General features: G+C 36.9%; 1 pseudogene; it reads right to left on the reverse strand.

The window, feature by feature from the left end:
- The window catches only part of LOC143387535 (A disintegrin and metalloproteinase with thrombospondin motifs 5-like), a 33,894-nt pseudogene extending 20,461 nt beyond the window's left edge, over positions 1-13,433 (reverse strand).
- Between the last annotated feature and the right edge of the window lie 1,591 nt (positions 13,434-15,024).

The following is a 15,024-nucleotide window of genomic DNA, read 5'->3' on the forward strand; positions in this document are numbered from 1 at the left end:
GATGCTTACTAACACAGGAAATCTGGACTCTAGGAAATTAAAATATAACATCACAGCTGGCAACTGTTATATTAAAATATAACATCACAGTTGCAAAGGTGAATCAAAATTTAGACTTATCATCCAGGATGGACTTAAGCTTCTCAGACATCTACCTTTTCAGGGAGAAATTTGCTCATAAATCATTTACGGGAATGTTCAGAATGAATGGTGTGGACTAGAGATGAAGGATTTCTGAAACAGGCAGGCCTCAGCAGCATCACCCACAGATCAGACTTAGACATTCATGCCCAGAAGCTGAAACAGCTCCTGGAGCATCTGAAGAAGTGTTGGAGAAAGCGTTTACAACACTAAAGGAGTTTGTTGTTTTCATTACGTTGTATTTCACAATGAGCTTTTAGAGAAATACACAGCAGCAAGGTTGGTGGAAGGGACATAGGAATGGAATCAAGAAACACAAAGAAAGGCAATTCATGCCCTTGAAGAGATGAAGTTATTTCCTTCTCCAGAGTCACAAAGTAGGAACAGAAGAGTGGGGAAAATTGGGAGCTAAAAAAGATCTTTGAGAAAGCTCCTTCAGTAAAACAGGGAGTGAAAACTAGTGAGAGAAAAGGTGGAGGCAGACTTAGGGGCAGCCATTCACTGTTGGGGCTTCAGCTAAATATCACAAAGTCTTGTTTGGGGGAAGAAACAGTATTTGTATTTACAGCCATTTGTAACTAGCAGACATGCAAAACACCGAAAAGAAATTTGCTTGGGTAATTCTGTTTACAATGCTATCTTTTATAGAGAATCCTTATTTTTGATGTAATTGTAAACTTCTCACCTGAAATTCTGAGGTAATGAAAGGCTAAACAGTCTAATATAGTGTATTCACTTGATAATAGTCTCAAAATAAATTGTGGAGCGGGTGACAGATCGAAGCCAGAGTGAAATTTCCAGAATCATGCAACTATCTAATCCATGAGTATTTTCTGAGAGACTCAAGAGATGTGTTGGGGGAAAATGTGAGGTGTTCCCACAGTTCAAAATAAATTTTGATGTTTGAAGTCACCAGCAAAAGTCAAGGTATAATTTGTTAGGAAATATCCATCTCTTCTTAATACATACAAAAGCCATGCTAATAAGTACCCATCCCACAAAATAAGATCAAGAAAGAGTTTTTTTTTCTCCTGAATTATACTAATGAAATTAGTTTAATGATGCATTATGTCAAAGCAAAGCCCCTAGTAACAATTCTCAGTTATATTGTTCTTGCAGAAATAGCAAACAATTGGTCATTTGAATATTCTTCCAGTGTGACAATCTTCTTTTTAAATTGGTACATAGGTTATGTTTTGTTAAATAAATTTCATCTTTGAATTCCCAAGAGAGATTTAAAGAACATCGAGTCTCTTTAATCAATGAATTCACTGTTGGAAAATCAGTGATAACAAGTGGAGGAGTCAGGACACATTAAGGGAAACTGGTAGGCAGGCTTCCTAGTCAACTCAGGTATTGCTGTACAGTTATGGCTGACTTACACTATTAACCTCAGGAAGGAAACTGCTTGTTTTTCTGAACTTTGGTCTGCGAATTAAACTAAATTTCAAACTCCTGTCTCCTGATCCTAAACTGACCAATGGTCAAGGGGACACAGCACCACATCCTATAAAAAGTTACCAGAAGCTCTGTAATGTGTTTACTTGGGAAAGAAGTGCTCAGATGAAGAATCTGTTTCTTAAGGAGGTCATGTTTTTATTTTACCTAATTTTCCAGCTGGGATTATGGAGGTACAAGAAGGTTTAGCCAGGGATTAAAATGTGAGTCAACAGTTCAAACAGGATCGGAATCTAGAACTGAAGAAAGCATCCATGAGCTCTAACAATTGGATGATCCCTGTTTAAACACAGATCCTTATATAGAAGTGATGAAATTCTCAAATGACCATTTGAAAAATTAAATATAAAAGGTAAACATGATATCAGTTACACAATTTGGTTGGAAGAAAATAATCCCCTCCACTATATACCTAACTGTGTCAATGTCCTTTTGAATTAAATTTGAGATTATTTCCTTTAAACTAAATACTATTTAAGAAAACATTCATTTTAGGATAGTGTAAAAATTTGGGGCTCTGGAGCCAGGGGAGTTGAGTTTGAATCTTACCCTAGCAGTAATAGTTCTTAGGCTTAGCTTTAGAAAATTCTCTGTGTGTCAGTTTCTTCCTCACTTGAGTGAAATGTAACTACTTCCCCAAGCATTTTGTAAAGATTAAGTAGCATAAAAGATGCAAACTGTTTAGAACAGGTGCTTGATATATACCAAGGGACCAGCTGACTTTACTGTCCTCATTGATCATTGTGCTCTCACTATGGGTATATGCTAGTCTTTGGTGATTTTAATATTGCTAAACACCTTGATTTGGGAGGGGAAGAGAAATATTCCTAGTTACTAGAGGAGAAACCAATTACACAGTAAGTGCAATTTTCCATTTTCTGCCAACTTCAATTTGATTTCCACACATGCAGCAGAAAATCAAGAGGCCTCCCCTAGAGAAACACGAATCGGGATTTGATGTTTTAAAAACTTAACAAGCACTAAATCACTCAATACTGTTAGACATATAGCAAAGACCTATTCCTACCTTTCATCTGAGGCCAAAAAAGACAGTGTGGCACTGCTCCAAGCTAGATAGAAAAAAAATGTTCCGTTCACATTGATTAAAGCGATGGGTTTGGGGATAAATAGCAAGTTAAATCCCAGCTTCCTTCTCACCTCACATCTCACAGCCAGTTTGGACATCTGATGCTGTGCACTTAGCTTTGGTCTATGGTGTGTCAAGGGCTTCCACAGCTTTTCAAAACATGGCCTTGTTTAATCTAATCATCGATGGGAGTAGTCACAGGCTGATCAGCACAACCAGAGAACACCCTCTAACCACAACAAAACACAGGCAACCATGCTGTTGTGTCTCGGCTATTTCCCAAGTCTTCACTGAATATTTGCTCTTGACTTTTTAAAATTGCCTGGCTTTATCTTAGGAAGCACATTGGAGTCTTTCATGGTGCAGAGATTCACTTAACACATTTTATAATTGATACTATAAAGCAAACCTGTGGCATGTTTGCAAATTATGGATTTCATTAATCTAAATAAAATCAGATTGTTCTCCCTAGTGTATTAGAAGCTGGCTTGACATCAATAAAACTATTGTTTTTAACAACCATGTGTGTGCAGCATGTGAAATCTTTATTATTACAAGTCTATAATAAAAGTTTGACAAGTTAAAAATATAAACTCAAATTGTAAACTTATATCAACTTGAAAACTTTCTGCAGTTCACATTTGGATTGTAAAATGGCTGTAAACACATTCCTACCTTCAGCTGCACAATCCTGAAGGATGACTTCTGATGCATAAGTGACTGCCAATAGACATTCACAACTCTTGAGAGGGTGGATCCTACTAGAGAGATTAAAATAACTATGAGGAAAATAGAAGCCATGGTTAAAAAAATTGCCTGGAGCTAAGTTCCCAAGAGCATGGATTCATTTATTTATTTAATAAAACTATAGAAGAAATCTTACCTATCTGGTGAAATATTTGCATCCCATATTTTAGATCTTTTAAATTTTGGGTAACAATTCCGGTAAATTGATATAGAAAAAGTTTATTTTTTCCATTTTGTTGCACAATTAAGGTATTAAAAACTCTCTTGCTTTGAGGTAATATTGAAGCATAATTGTTCACTTCAGGTTACATTGCATAAAGGGGAGTTGAGACATCGAAGTGAATAGCTGGAGCAAATTATAAATAGTTTTGGAGTCTACTGTGATTTTTCTGAATTTTATATTATGTCATTCATTTTTGGATCACACAACTTGGGAAAGGGCAGTTCGGTTTTTAGTCAAATCAGAAGAATAAAGGATCCAATACAGTTTATATGTAAATAAAAAGACCTTAAAGACAATAAAAAATAGTGAGAAGGTAGTCGCCTATGAGGAAGAAGACCTTAACCAGGTACTAAATCTTCTAGCACTTTGCCTTGGACATCCAGTCTCCAGAACTGTGAGAAATAAATTGCTCTTTGTTTTTAAATGCCCAGTCTATGATATTTTGTTTCCAAAGCCTGAACTGAATAAGACAAATACTAAATGAGGAGAAATGGATTCTATAAAGCACAATAAGCAGATATGGACACAGGAAAGACAGAAAGCCTTATTGAGGTAAGTGATAGAAAACAATGGTCCTTCACAATATCTGATTGTCCTTTTGTTCATGGGAATATGGGAAACTACACCTGTCACTAGGCCCATATGATTAGCCATGAACAATGAAAAGTGAAAGAAAATGGCAATTCACTTCTGCGATGCAGCAATGGAAATTCAAGGTGCGCTTCTCCTGTTTCTGGTTGTACAAGGTACTGAAAGTGGAGACCCTAGTGAAGGAAGCAGTGTCAAAAGGAGAGGCCACCTACTATACTAAGCCAATACCTGGAGGACAGAGTCAACCACACCTGAGGCTGACTTTACAGCCTTCAGAAATAAATTGTGTTCAGCCACTGAGGCTATGAGTTTGTTGCATAGACTGATTTGTCTTAATTAATATGGGAAATTATTAAATGATAAAAAAACATGCACTAAAGTCTTAATAATATTTATGAAGTATCAATTTGCTAACAGCATAACATCGTAGGGGAAAACCTAAGTTCAAACTCTGAAGTGGGCAACATATTGAAATGGGAAATCAAATTATGTCACCATAACCATATTTATATAGATACTATTGGAAATGGTCAGATTCTGTCCACTGACTGCCTAGGCAGAAATCCTGCCAAATGGAAGCAGGATATGGGATCATATTGGCCTTATTCAAGAATTGTTTAGCAGGAAGTTGCAAGCAGTAGATCTTTTCAGGCCACATGAAAGCTGGTTCTGGGAGGTAAACAGGGATGATTCCTGCATTCTCAAATTAGTGGCAGAGGGAGAAATAAAAGTCTCTCTTATTCTGATGTTGTTGTCATTTTGTAGAAGGTTTCTAAAACCGTGATTCCGAATGAAGTCAGCTCAATAGACAAACCAGACAGATACAAACAGTACAGGAGGCTTCTGTTCAGCAATAGATTGCCTATTGTAATATGTAAATTGACTCTTCTTACAGCCTATATCCTTTTGATTATTACACCATGATCCACGTCACCAGTGCATAGTATTATAGGGAAAAAAATACTTATTTCTGTAACTATGGTAGATTTTTGGAAGCATGGAATATTAGGAAATAAATAATTATTAATGGGTTCGGGGTGAGGTTGGGTGGGTAGGAAGAATAACTTCTACAGTTCTATAGCACAGGTTGACAAAAACTAACTATATTTCCAAACAGGGAATAGAAAAGATTTTGTATGTCCCCAACACAGAGAAATTATAAATGCTTGACATCATGGATATGCCAGTTACTCTGATCTGATGATTATACATAATAATCACATTTGACAATGTCATCCTGTATCCCATTAATATGTATAACTATTATGAGTTGATTGAAATATTGGGTAATTTTACTGATACTATTGAAAACACTGGGATTTTTTTTTGATTCAGCACTAGTACAACAAACTTCTTCGTTTTTATCCCATTCTTCCATGAACACATTTATTTAATTTGTAAAAAAATTTCCCTCACTGCAGGTCTTCCATAGTAATCACCAAATAATTCTCAACTTCTGGAAAGAAGATTGGTTTGCAAATCCTTTGCTTGTGCATGCTTATCTAATGATTAAAACATGTTTTGCTCAGCCCTAAGATGCTCTAACTAGGTGGATAAAATATGATATATGTTGTCTTTATTCCCAGTAGAAAGGATTGCACACTGTGAAGAAATGAAAGATAATTTGAAATGAAAATTATTTTAAAAATCTCTCAAACTCTATATTTAAATGTCACTTAAGTAATAAACTGATTAATTTTTATCAACTATGGCACATTGTCTATGCTGTTATTACATTTTTATTATCTGTTTATTATCTTTTTGGTGTTTATAGTTCACCATCAATGGTTAATTCTGAAATCATGCATAGTAATTGTTTTTCCTAATTTTCTTAAGTTCAAGCTATAAAACCTAGATTAATATTTCATCTTTAAAATTACATAAAATACTTGTGTTTGTCTTACATTCATGGCCAAGAATACTCTTCATAAGAGCAGCAAAGAAAGATGAACTCATGCAGAGGGAAATTGTCTAGTCTTAGGACTGGCATGTATGTGTAATTGGCAACAGATGGATACGACATGCTGTTATATTTTGCAATGTTGTCACAATTCAAAACAGGACATACATACAATTCAAAACATCCCCTACAGTCTGTATGAAATATGCTTTTTTCAGCCTTTCTTGATTCTGATTGATTATGTAGAGTTCTTAGAGAGTGACAGTACAAGTATAAACTCTCAACTTGCCACTCCAATAAAGCTTCACCTTCAACCCCAAACGTAGATTGCAATAGCTCAGCAGCAGACAGAAAGATCCAGGCTCAGGCAGTGATGTGCCAATAAATTGAATATATGAAACAAGATGCCATGACTTACAGCATTAATAGGTAAATTCCGTATTGTAAATGTACATACAGTGGCCAGTCTCAAACTATCAACTAACTTGTAAAATTATTGATATTTATGAATCAACACTTATAAAACCAAATGGGAAGGTTAATAGCATACCACTTCCCTGAGCAGGGATCTTAAGAGAGGAACCAGGATGCTGTTGCAATGCAAGCTTTTTCTGATCCCACCTTGGGAAGTCCTTAGAGGTTATCTACCATCTAAATCTTGACTAGCTCCTCTTTGTCTATATTTTATGATTATATTTGGGGAAAAAGAGCTGTATAAGATTTTCTTTGGGTGGAAGTATGTATAGATTCTAACTGATAGACCCACTTTCTTCCTGAAACATGGTAGAATCAAAAGTATAAAGCTACCAAAATTTGGAGACCTCCTACTACATTCTGCCTTTGGATTTATTAACAAATCCTGTAACCAAGACTGGATGAAGTTTAGAATCTGGGAAAGAATTTGATGTTACTCTAGGGGCACTAAACAACTACCCTATTTAGTCTCTGGATTAGTGAGCAATAGAAAAGTTTATTTCCATTCCCAAAGAGAGACCTGGATTGTAAAATACTTTGCAAACTACAAAGTGGAGGAGCACCATCAATTTTTATTGCTTTTTCCCCCTCTAATCACGATTGTCTCTCTGATTCCTCCTGTGTTCTTGTCCTTATTTTATTCTTTTCTTTGCTAACATCAAGCACTCATCAGAGGTTGTTGAAATCCCAACTGGTGCATTTCAGTTTCATTTACTTCCACAGATTGCATATTTGGAGAAAGTATCTTGAATCATTCATGTCCCTAGTTAACAGCTTTTAAATGGGAATTATAATAGCTATTGTTCACATGAGCTGAGAATTATAAAATAGTTGGACTTATTTAAGCTCCATGCTAAAATCACTGTCTTTGTGCTTAATTAAATTCAGTTGTTTTCCAACTTTCTAGATAACTATACTAAAAATGAGGTTAAAATCTGCTTTATTTGTATTTGATGCCAAGAGAACAAGAGATCAACATAGTTATATCTAAAGGGAAATATATCTATCAATACATACATGTGATTTTGCAGAATGTCCCAAATGTGCACATTTCTCAAGAGGAGAGAAAAGAGGATCTGCAGTAATGACTTTTGTTGCAAGAAGAACATAAACAAGTTGAAATCCTTTCATGATAACAAAAGTCACACCAAGAAGGGTTGGACTTGGTCCATGCTTTAGGAATTTGCAGATATAAAGGGTTAGTTATCTTCTACTCTGGCTCCATCAGGTATAGTTTGAAAATATTTTCTGTCAGAGAGACAAAAAAAATGGAATGCATAGATTTTTCCCTAATACAGAGAGCCCTGGAAACTCTTTGCTTTTTCTCTTTATATTTCAGACTTTAATTCAATGCTTGCAATATGACCAAGACATTGATTTTTAATTCAGCAGTCCTCCACAACCACCAACTTTGCTTGAATTCTGCAAGTGTTTTATTTCCTTGGCATGAAACTTGCTATTAAGACATATTGTGAGGGTTCTGCATGCCTAGATTCATAACACTAAGCAGTTTGATATAACATAGCTGATAGGCTACTCTTTTCTTTTTTTTTTCCTCCGAAAATGTCATCAAGTTTTAGGCAGAGAAGCATATGAGGTAATACAATGCAAATGCCAATAGGATATTAATTTCTAAAAAATGCATCCTGACCATTTGAGTGTTACAAGAAGTCTTTCTCAGTTAACTCCCCAAAGGGTGTAACAAAAACTAAATGTGTCTGTAAAAAGTAGTTTATAAAACATGTATTACATTATGTTCGGGTGAATGTGGTTTTAGGAGTGTTTCTGAGCACACCATGTGGATCCAGCTCAATCTCTGTATTTGTCATGAAAGTTCACTCCTCAAAAGAAAACATTTCAAACACTCAGAGTCATATCATTTAGGTAGACAGATAATTGGGCTTTTAAGGTCTTTATGTCAACAGAGAAAATGTCCGCCCCATTCCTTAGCTCTAACCGACACTGTTTCTCCATGTTCTTATTAATTCGTGCTATAAAGACACAGGGGCTTAAGTAAAACTTACATGCAGAAGCAGTTGGAAAATGTTCACATTAATAGACAAAGCAATTTGACAACAATTATGTGCCTGGTAGCTTCTTAGCTTTTCTCAATAGCGCACACTTATTTGAGACTTATAATGGTGAAACTTGCAGGTGTTTTCGAGTGAGGATAAAAAATATATGGGGTGGTAATGGTGAGGGTGAGGATGAGTAGAAAGGGAACTTATATTACTATTTCTCTCTGCACAGTTGAGCAATCAGGAGAAGTTCAATAATGATTTCTAAGAATTAAACATTCTGTGTTTCAATAAAGTTGTGGTGAGAACCAGTAAGTACAGTATGTATGGAGAGCATTATAGGGTTGCTTATGCTTATTGAAAGTTAAATCCTTAAAAAGCTCAAGTGAAGAAAGAATATTGGAAATCACATATGAACAGATGGATAATAATAAATGGATAAATGATATTTTGTAACTGCAAGAATACTGAAAGAAAAAAGTGATAAATAAATAAATAAATAAAAAGTAGAAGGAGAGAAAAAAAAATCTTATGTCATGGGTTGGCCACAGCCATTGCTAGATCCAAGTATAAACAGTGGTTGCTTCAAGCTTCTGGGACATCTCAACTGTCTTTCATGTTGAAGACTAATTATATGTCCTGCAATGTCATTACAAGAAGATTTTCCTATATCTGAATTTACTGAGTGCCTCTATCAAAGCAGGGCACACTGTCAACTTTTCTGTCTATCAGCAATGATAAATACAGCCTTTCTACATTTCTAACTTGTATTTTGCTTAGATTTTATTCTGAAGGTATTTATCCAATAGTTCAAGGAGTTGAAGATAATTCCATGAATTAAAGTGCAATTCTGTCACAGGTAGTAACTGCTTAATGGACCAAAGTCTTAAGGCTGTGCTTTTTCTTGTGGATCATAATTCTCTAAAAGAAAAATCCTGTTCCATTTCTGGAGTTCTAAAAGAATTCTGTTTTGTAGAAATACTTTATGACTATTGCTTCACTTGGGAGCCAGGAAACTTAGAACTGAAGATGCAGTTATTTTAAAAGCTTAGCTGGAAGTTAAATATTAAATGCACTTAAGGACTTTTGCTGGTTTCTGAAGTGGTTGACAAAGTGAGGTCATTTAACATCCAATTTAATAGAATTCTGATGGAATATTGGGAAATAAGTACTGTTCTGCCTTAATACTCCTCTCACGTTAAGAACTGATTTAACCTGAACCTTAAACACTGTATTTGAAATGACAGATGTTTAAATAGGAAGAATATGCATTTTCTTTCAGAGTGAGAATGCTTTCCTTCTTAATAATCGTGTCCTAATAAATCACAATTATTATACTCACATGACGATGTTCAATCAGACAGTAGAGACAATATATTTCAGGTTTTCCAAGATAGTTTCATGTAAAAAAGAAAAAAAAAGTTGAGAGGATTAACTAATGGTTAATCCACATGCAGAAGGCAGCATAAGGAAGCCAAAGGAAGGCACACAGGGAAAAAAAACAGACTAACAGATGCATCCCTGTCCAGTTGTGTGACAAAGGCTAAAAATTAGGGAGAAAAGGGAAAGGTCTAATTTTTCAACAACAAAAAATATGAAAATGGGCATTGGCTCTACTTGTTCTTTATATTGACCTCATGGTAGAAATATAATCCTTTCAGTTAACAGGTGCTATGGTTTAAATGTGATTGGAATGTGTCCCTCAAAGTTTCATATGCTGCCACACTGGTCCCCAGGTTGGCAGCAGAGGAACCATGAAGACACATCCCTAGTGAAAGGTAATTATGGGACTCCACCCTTATGAAGGGATTAGTGTTGGTCTTCAAAAATAGGTTGGATCTTGCGGAATAGCTAGCTACCATGAGAATGGGTAATTATAAAAAGAGCAGGCCTGACTCCTAGCCTCCCAAATCTCTCTTGCTTCCTGTTTTTCCATGTGATCTCTCCTTCTTGCACTGGATTTCTCTGACTCACAATGATGCTTTCCATCATGCTGTAATGGAGCCAGAAGGCCCTTACCAGAGTCAAGCAGATGCTGGCACTCTGCTCTCGGATTTCATAAGCTATGAGCTAAATAAACCACTTTTCTTTATAGGTTACTCAGCCTTGGACATTTTATTAAAATTTCATTAAATGAACTAATGAAACATATTAGAATACACTGATATTACTTAATGCCTCACAATGAACCAACAAGAATCTCTGGTGTAAATTATGATTAGTATTCCATCTAAAATGTTGTAAATAATTCCATGACAGTAGAGTTATTCTTTGAAAATATCATATTTAGTTTTAACTTTTCTAAATGCCACATTAAACAAGCCAAAGGACATAAGTAAGCTTGTTTTTAATAGGATATGTTCATTTACCTAATGTGACCCAAAAAATCAACGTATAGTCAATAAGCATAAAATTGTGAATGAAAATGCGGTGCACTTTTCATTGTTCTTCAAAATTTTCACAACCTGATGTGTATTTCCTATTTATAACACATGCCATTTTAAAATAACTGCATTTAAAGTGCTTATTAGCCAAATGTGCCTAAAGGTTACTCCATTGTCCATGGCAATAGACATCGAATACATCTCTAGGTTTCCTAGAGGTAATTTAATTCGAATTATGAATAGATAAAATGGAAAACTTTTCAAATATTTTAAATACTTCAGCAATAGGAAAACCAAAATAGAGCAAACAAGATCAACAGGGTAGTATTCAAAGGAGTGAAAAACAGGGATCATCTGAGTAAAAAAAAAAAAAGAAGTTTGGAAAATAGTTAATGACAATGGATGTCTTTTATAAGTTATAACAGCACATAATTATGTGGGTATGATAATAACTTTAGAGCCACAATTAACATATTGCCCATTCATTACATAAAATAATCTTAATAAATAAATAATAAGTGAATAAGATTTAAGGTTTGATAATGACAACAAAATGGTGAAGAAGCAGTGTTTTTTCCCTGTAGGGAACATAACACCAAGTAGACATTGAAGGCACTATGCTAGTGACAAAAGCATATAGTATTTCTGTGATGGATTAAACTTATTTTGTAAATGAATGGGCAATAGATCAAGGTAAACCATGTGGAAATTAAGAAAGAAGCATATTTTATTAAGAAATCTATTCTACAAGTAGAATTGTTCAAAATTAGATTTTATAAACCTACAATTATAACAAAACTCTTCTTGGCTGGAATATTGAGAGAAACTTGAATGATCTTATATTGGAGAGGACATAAAATAGATTCTTAAGTGGAGTGGGAAGGTTGTTGGCATGGTTACTAAAATTCTTTCCAACCACATGACACTATAACTCTAAAAATATTGTGAGAAGATGCATATGCTTTATTTTTACATTGTAAGTAGATGACGGTTTTAAGTTATTTGAATGCAATTAAAGATACATAGCATTAATTGGTCCTTTGATTTTTAAATAACATATTCTTATGTATTATATTTTCATTGAAAATTTGAATATGTATTAGTAAAACTGGTTAATATAAAGTTCATAAAATCCTTTGTTTTCTTTAAAATACTTTCCACCTTGTTTCTGTCCATTGGATTATGTTTTCATCTATAAATAATCATCTTATTAATTTTATACCAATCCCAAGTTTAGTCGAATGAACAATAAGAGGGTAGTAAAGTACCAGAGACTTTTAAACAAACATATTTTAAGTATTTTTTTAATAATTTGTTTAAAACATTCTTTAAATTCAGAATATTAGACATCTGATACATTAGTGTAAGTTCAACCATGAGTCCTTAAATCAAAAAATTACAATATTTTACATAAATTTCTGTTTGATTTCTCACACCAGGATTCCCATTAAAATAGATTATCTATAGCATTCCTTGGAATATTTCCTCAGGGATTTTTTTTTTCTTTTTTTTCATGACTGAGGATTTTGCTTCCTTTTTCTTGTACAAAATAAGGTCTGCATATAGTTGGCAGTAGGCTTAAGAAAGGGGAAAAAAAATAAAATAAAATAAAAAAGATAAGTAGTGAAGATTCAGCCAATACGGGGAAGGGAGGAAAACCCAAATGTAGACAAGGTCGTTGCACCAAGAAAAGTAAAAAAGGTATCGCGCACCAGGCGGGCAACTGGTGCGCACCCCCTCCCGTCCCCTGGCTGCGCCGGACCGGCTGGCTACGGAGTTTCCAAGCTTCGGGGCCACTTCCTTTCTTATTTTGTGGGTTTCCTCGGCTCTGCTGAAACCGGGAGGAAGGGAAGAAAGAGACGGAAAAAAAGCCATAAAAATCAAAACAAAAATGCGGGGGGCAGACTGAGGAGAGCCGGTGAAGCAGCGCGTCCGAGTCCCTTTGGATGCGGTGTCTTCCTGCCCGCCGTCATCCCCAGTCGGCTGTAGAGAGCGCGGAGAGCAGCGCGAGCGCTGTGAAGATGCGAGGAGGTGGAACAATGAATTTATAGCGGCATTCCATCCTGCAATGGCAATTTCAACAATTCGTCACTGCACGCTGCCTCTTAAAGGGAGAGCTTCCCCCACCACTCCCACCCTTCCCCATCTGCGCCTAATCAGATGGGGGAGGGAGAGAGCAAGGGCGGGGGAGGGTGATCGAGGACAGGGAGAGGAGAAGGAGGAAGGGACCAGGGCCTGAAGGAGAGGAAGGAGGGACAAAGGAGGGAGCAAGGGCGGGCGGGGTGGGGGGGTGGGGGTATTTGGGGAGAAAAACATAAAATTTACTTGGTCTCATTTAAAGTCACAGCGACTCCGGGTCGTTCTGGTATTTCACAACAAAGAGGGGTGGGTTAGCCTCGGCTTACCTCATCTTCTGGAGGGATGTTTTGGGGTGTTTTTAAAGTTATTGAGACACTTCAAGTCTCTCCCTGCCTTTCTCTCTTGCCTTTCTTGCTTTGGGTAGGAAGTTTCTGCCGCAATTTTTCCCTTTGCAGGCCGGTGCGCTCAGGCTTTGCAGACGGTACCTCACCATCCACCAGCCAGGGCTCTCAGCTTCCCAAGCGACCCCCCGCCCCGGCGCTCCTTTGCTTCCTTCCAGCGGTCCGGGGGTACTGGGTTTCCTGCCTCCTCATTCCCTAGCCTATTCGAGCTCCGACGCTAGCTCGGTTCGGCCGCGGGATGACTAACTTCTCCCAGCCACCAGCAGCGTGTCAGGGTTGCCTAGAGCAGTCGCCGGCGCTTCCTGGCCGGTCCCTGAGCTTGGAGCGCGACGGTGCCCTAGGGCAGGGCTGCCTGCAGCATGGGAACTCCGCGGCTTTGTGTGCGAAGGATGGGCTCCCCGCTTTCTCCAGCGCGCCTCTAGTCAGTGCCCACAATCTGTCACTTAATCCCAGCCACTGGAACGCCATTGCTTTAGAAAGGCAAGGAGGGAAATAGGTAGCTACTGAAATGAATTCTCCTCAATCCCCTCCCCCCCCACCACCAAGATTTGTAAATTTTGTATTCTCACTTTCTCTTTTTATTCCTGCTTAAAAGATAATTAAAATGATAAATGTCCATATGTTCAATCATAGAAAATAAACACTCATTGTCATAGGCCTTAGACTACTAGTCTTTTCAGAAATTCCTTTTAGGAGAAAAAAGAATACTTTGTAGAGAAGGGGGATTGGTGCTTATTAGTACGCGGGTGGCATTTTCACACGTTGGTCTTTTTCTCTGTCCTCTTTGTTTCCTCTAATTATCAATTCTAAAAAGGTAGAAGGAAAGTCCTAGGGCTTTCTGACATAATGACTAGAAGACCTACTGTAGCAGCAGGAGCACCTACCCTACCAATGTTCTTCAGACTAATCCATGACCACATCAGTAAAAAATGAATCTGGTATAATTAGCACATTTGCATTTTTTTAAACTCTGATGGTGACAAGGGTAGCTGAGATACCTCAGTGGTCCCCAAGATGATGATCGCTTCTTAGGGAGGGAACCATGAAAGTCCAGGACTAGCTGGAGGTTTATCCTCAAAGTACCAATAAACCTCTGGAGGACTTCTGGAAATGTCCAGTAATGATGTTCCCTCCGACTGGAACACCATCTGTAATCATCTGGGAGGCAAATAAAATGTGTCCTGACATCTGATCCTCACTCATAAATTAAGTGAACTTCCAAGTCCCAGGAATATTCAGTAGCTGCTGATGGATTCTGAAATTCATCAGAACCTGCAAGGAAGTTGCTCTTATTGAAGGCCTGTGGATTTCCAACCCCCTCAGTCTCTCAGTGGTCAGTTGTCCAAGGCCGATACTACAAGGCTGATAAGTCAGAATATAAAGGAAGAGAATCTAGGTTCCAGCAATCTCCAATTTTCCACCAATTGCCTTCAGCACTAAGCTCAGGACTTTTACTCCAGTGATCAGTACATTGTGCCTACAAATAGCAAATTTAATTTTCTTATCCAGTTTTAGTGAAAT

Source organism: Callospermophilus lateralis, unplaced genomic scaffold (assembly GCF_048772815.1).
Source record: "Callospermophilus lateralis isolate mCalLat2 unplaced genomic scaffold, mCalLat2.hap1 Scaffold_161, whole genome shotgun sequence".
Taxonomy (NCBI): Eukaryota; Metazoa; Chordata; class Mammalia; order Rodentia; family Sciuridae; genus Callospermophilus; species Callospermophilus lateralis.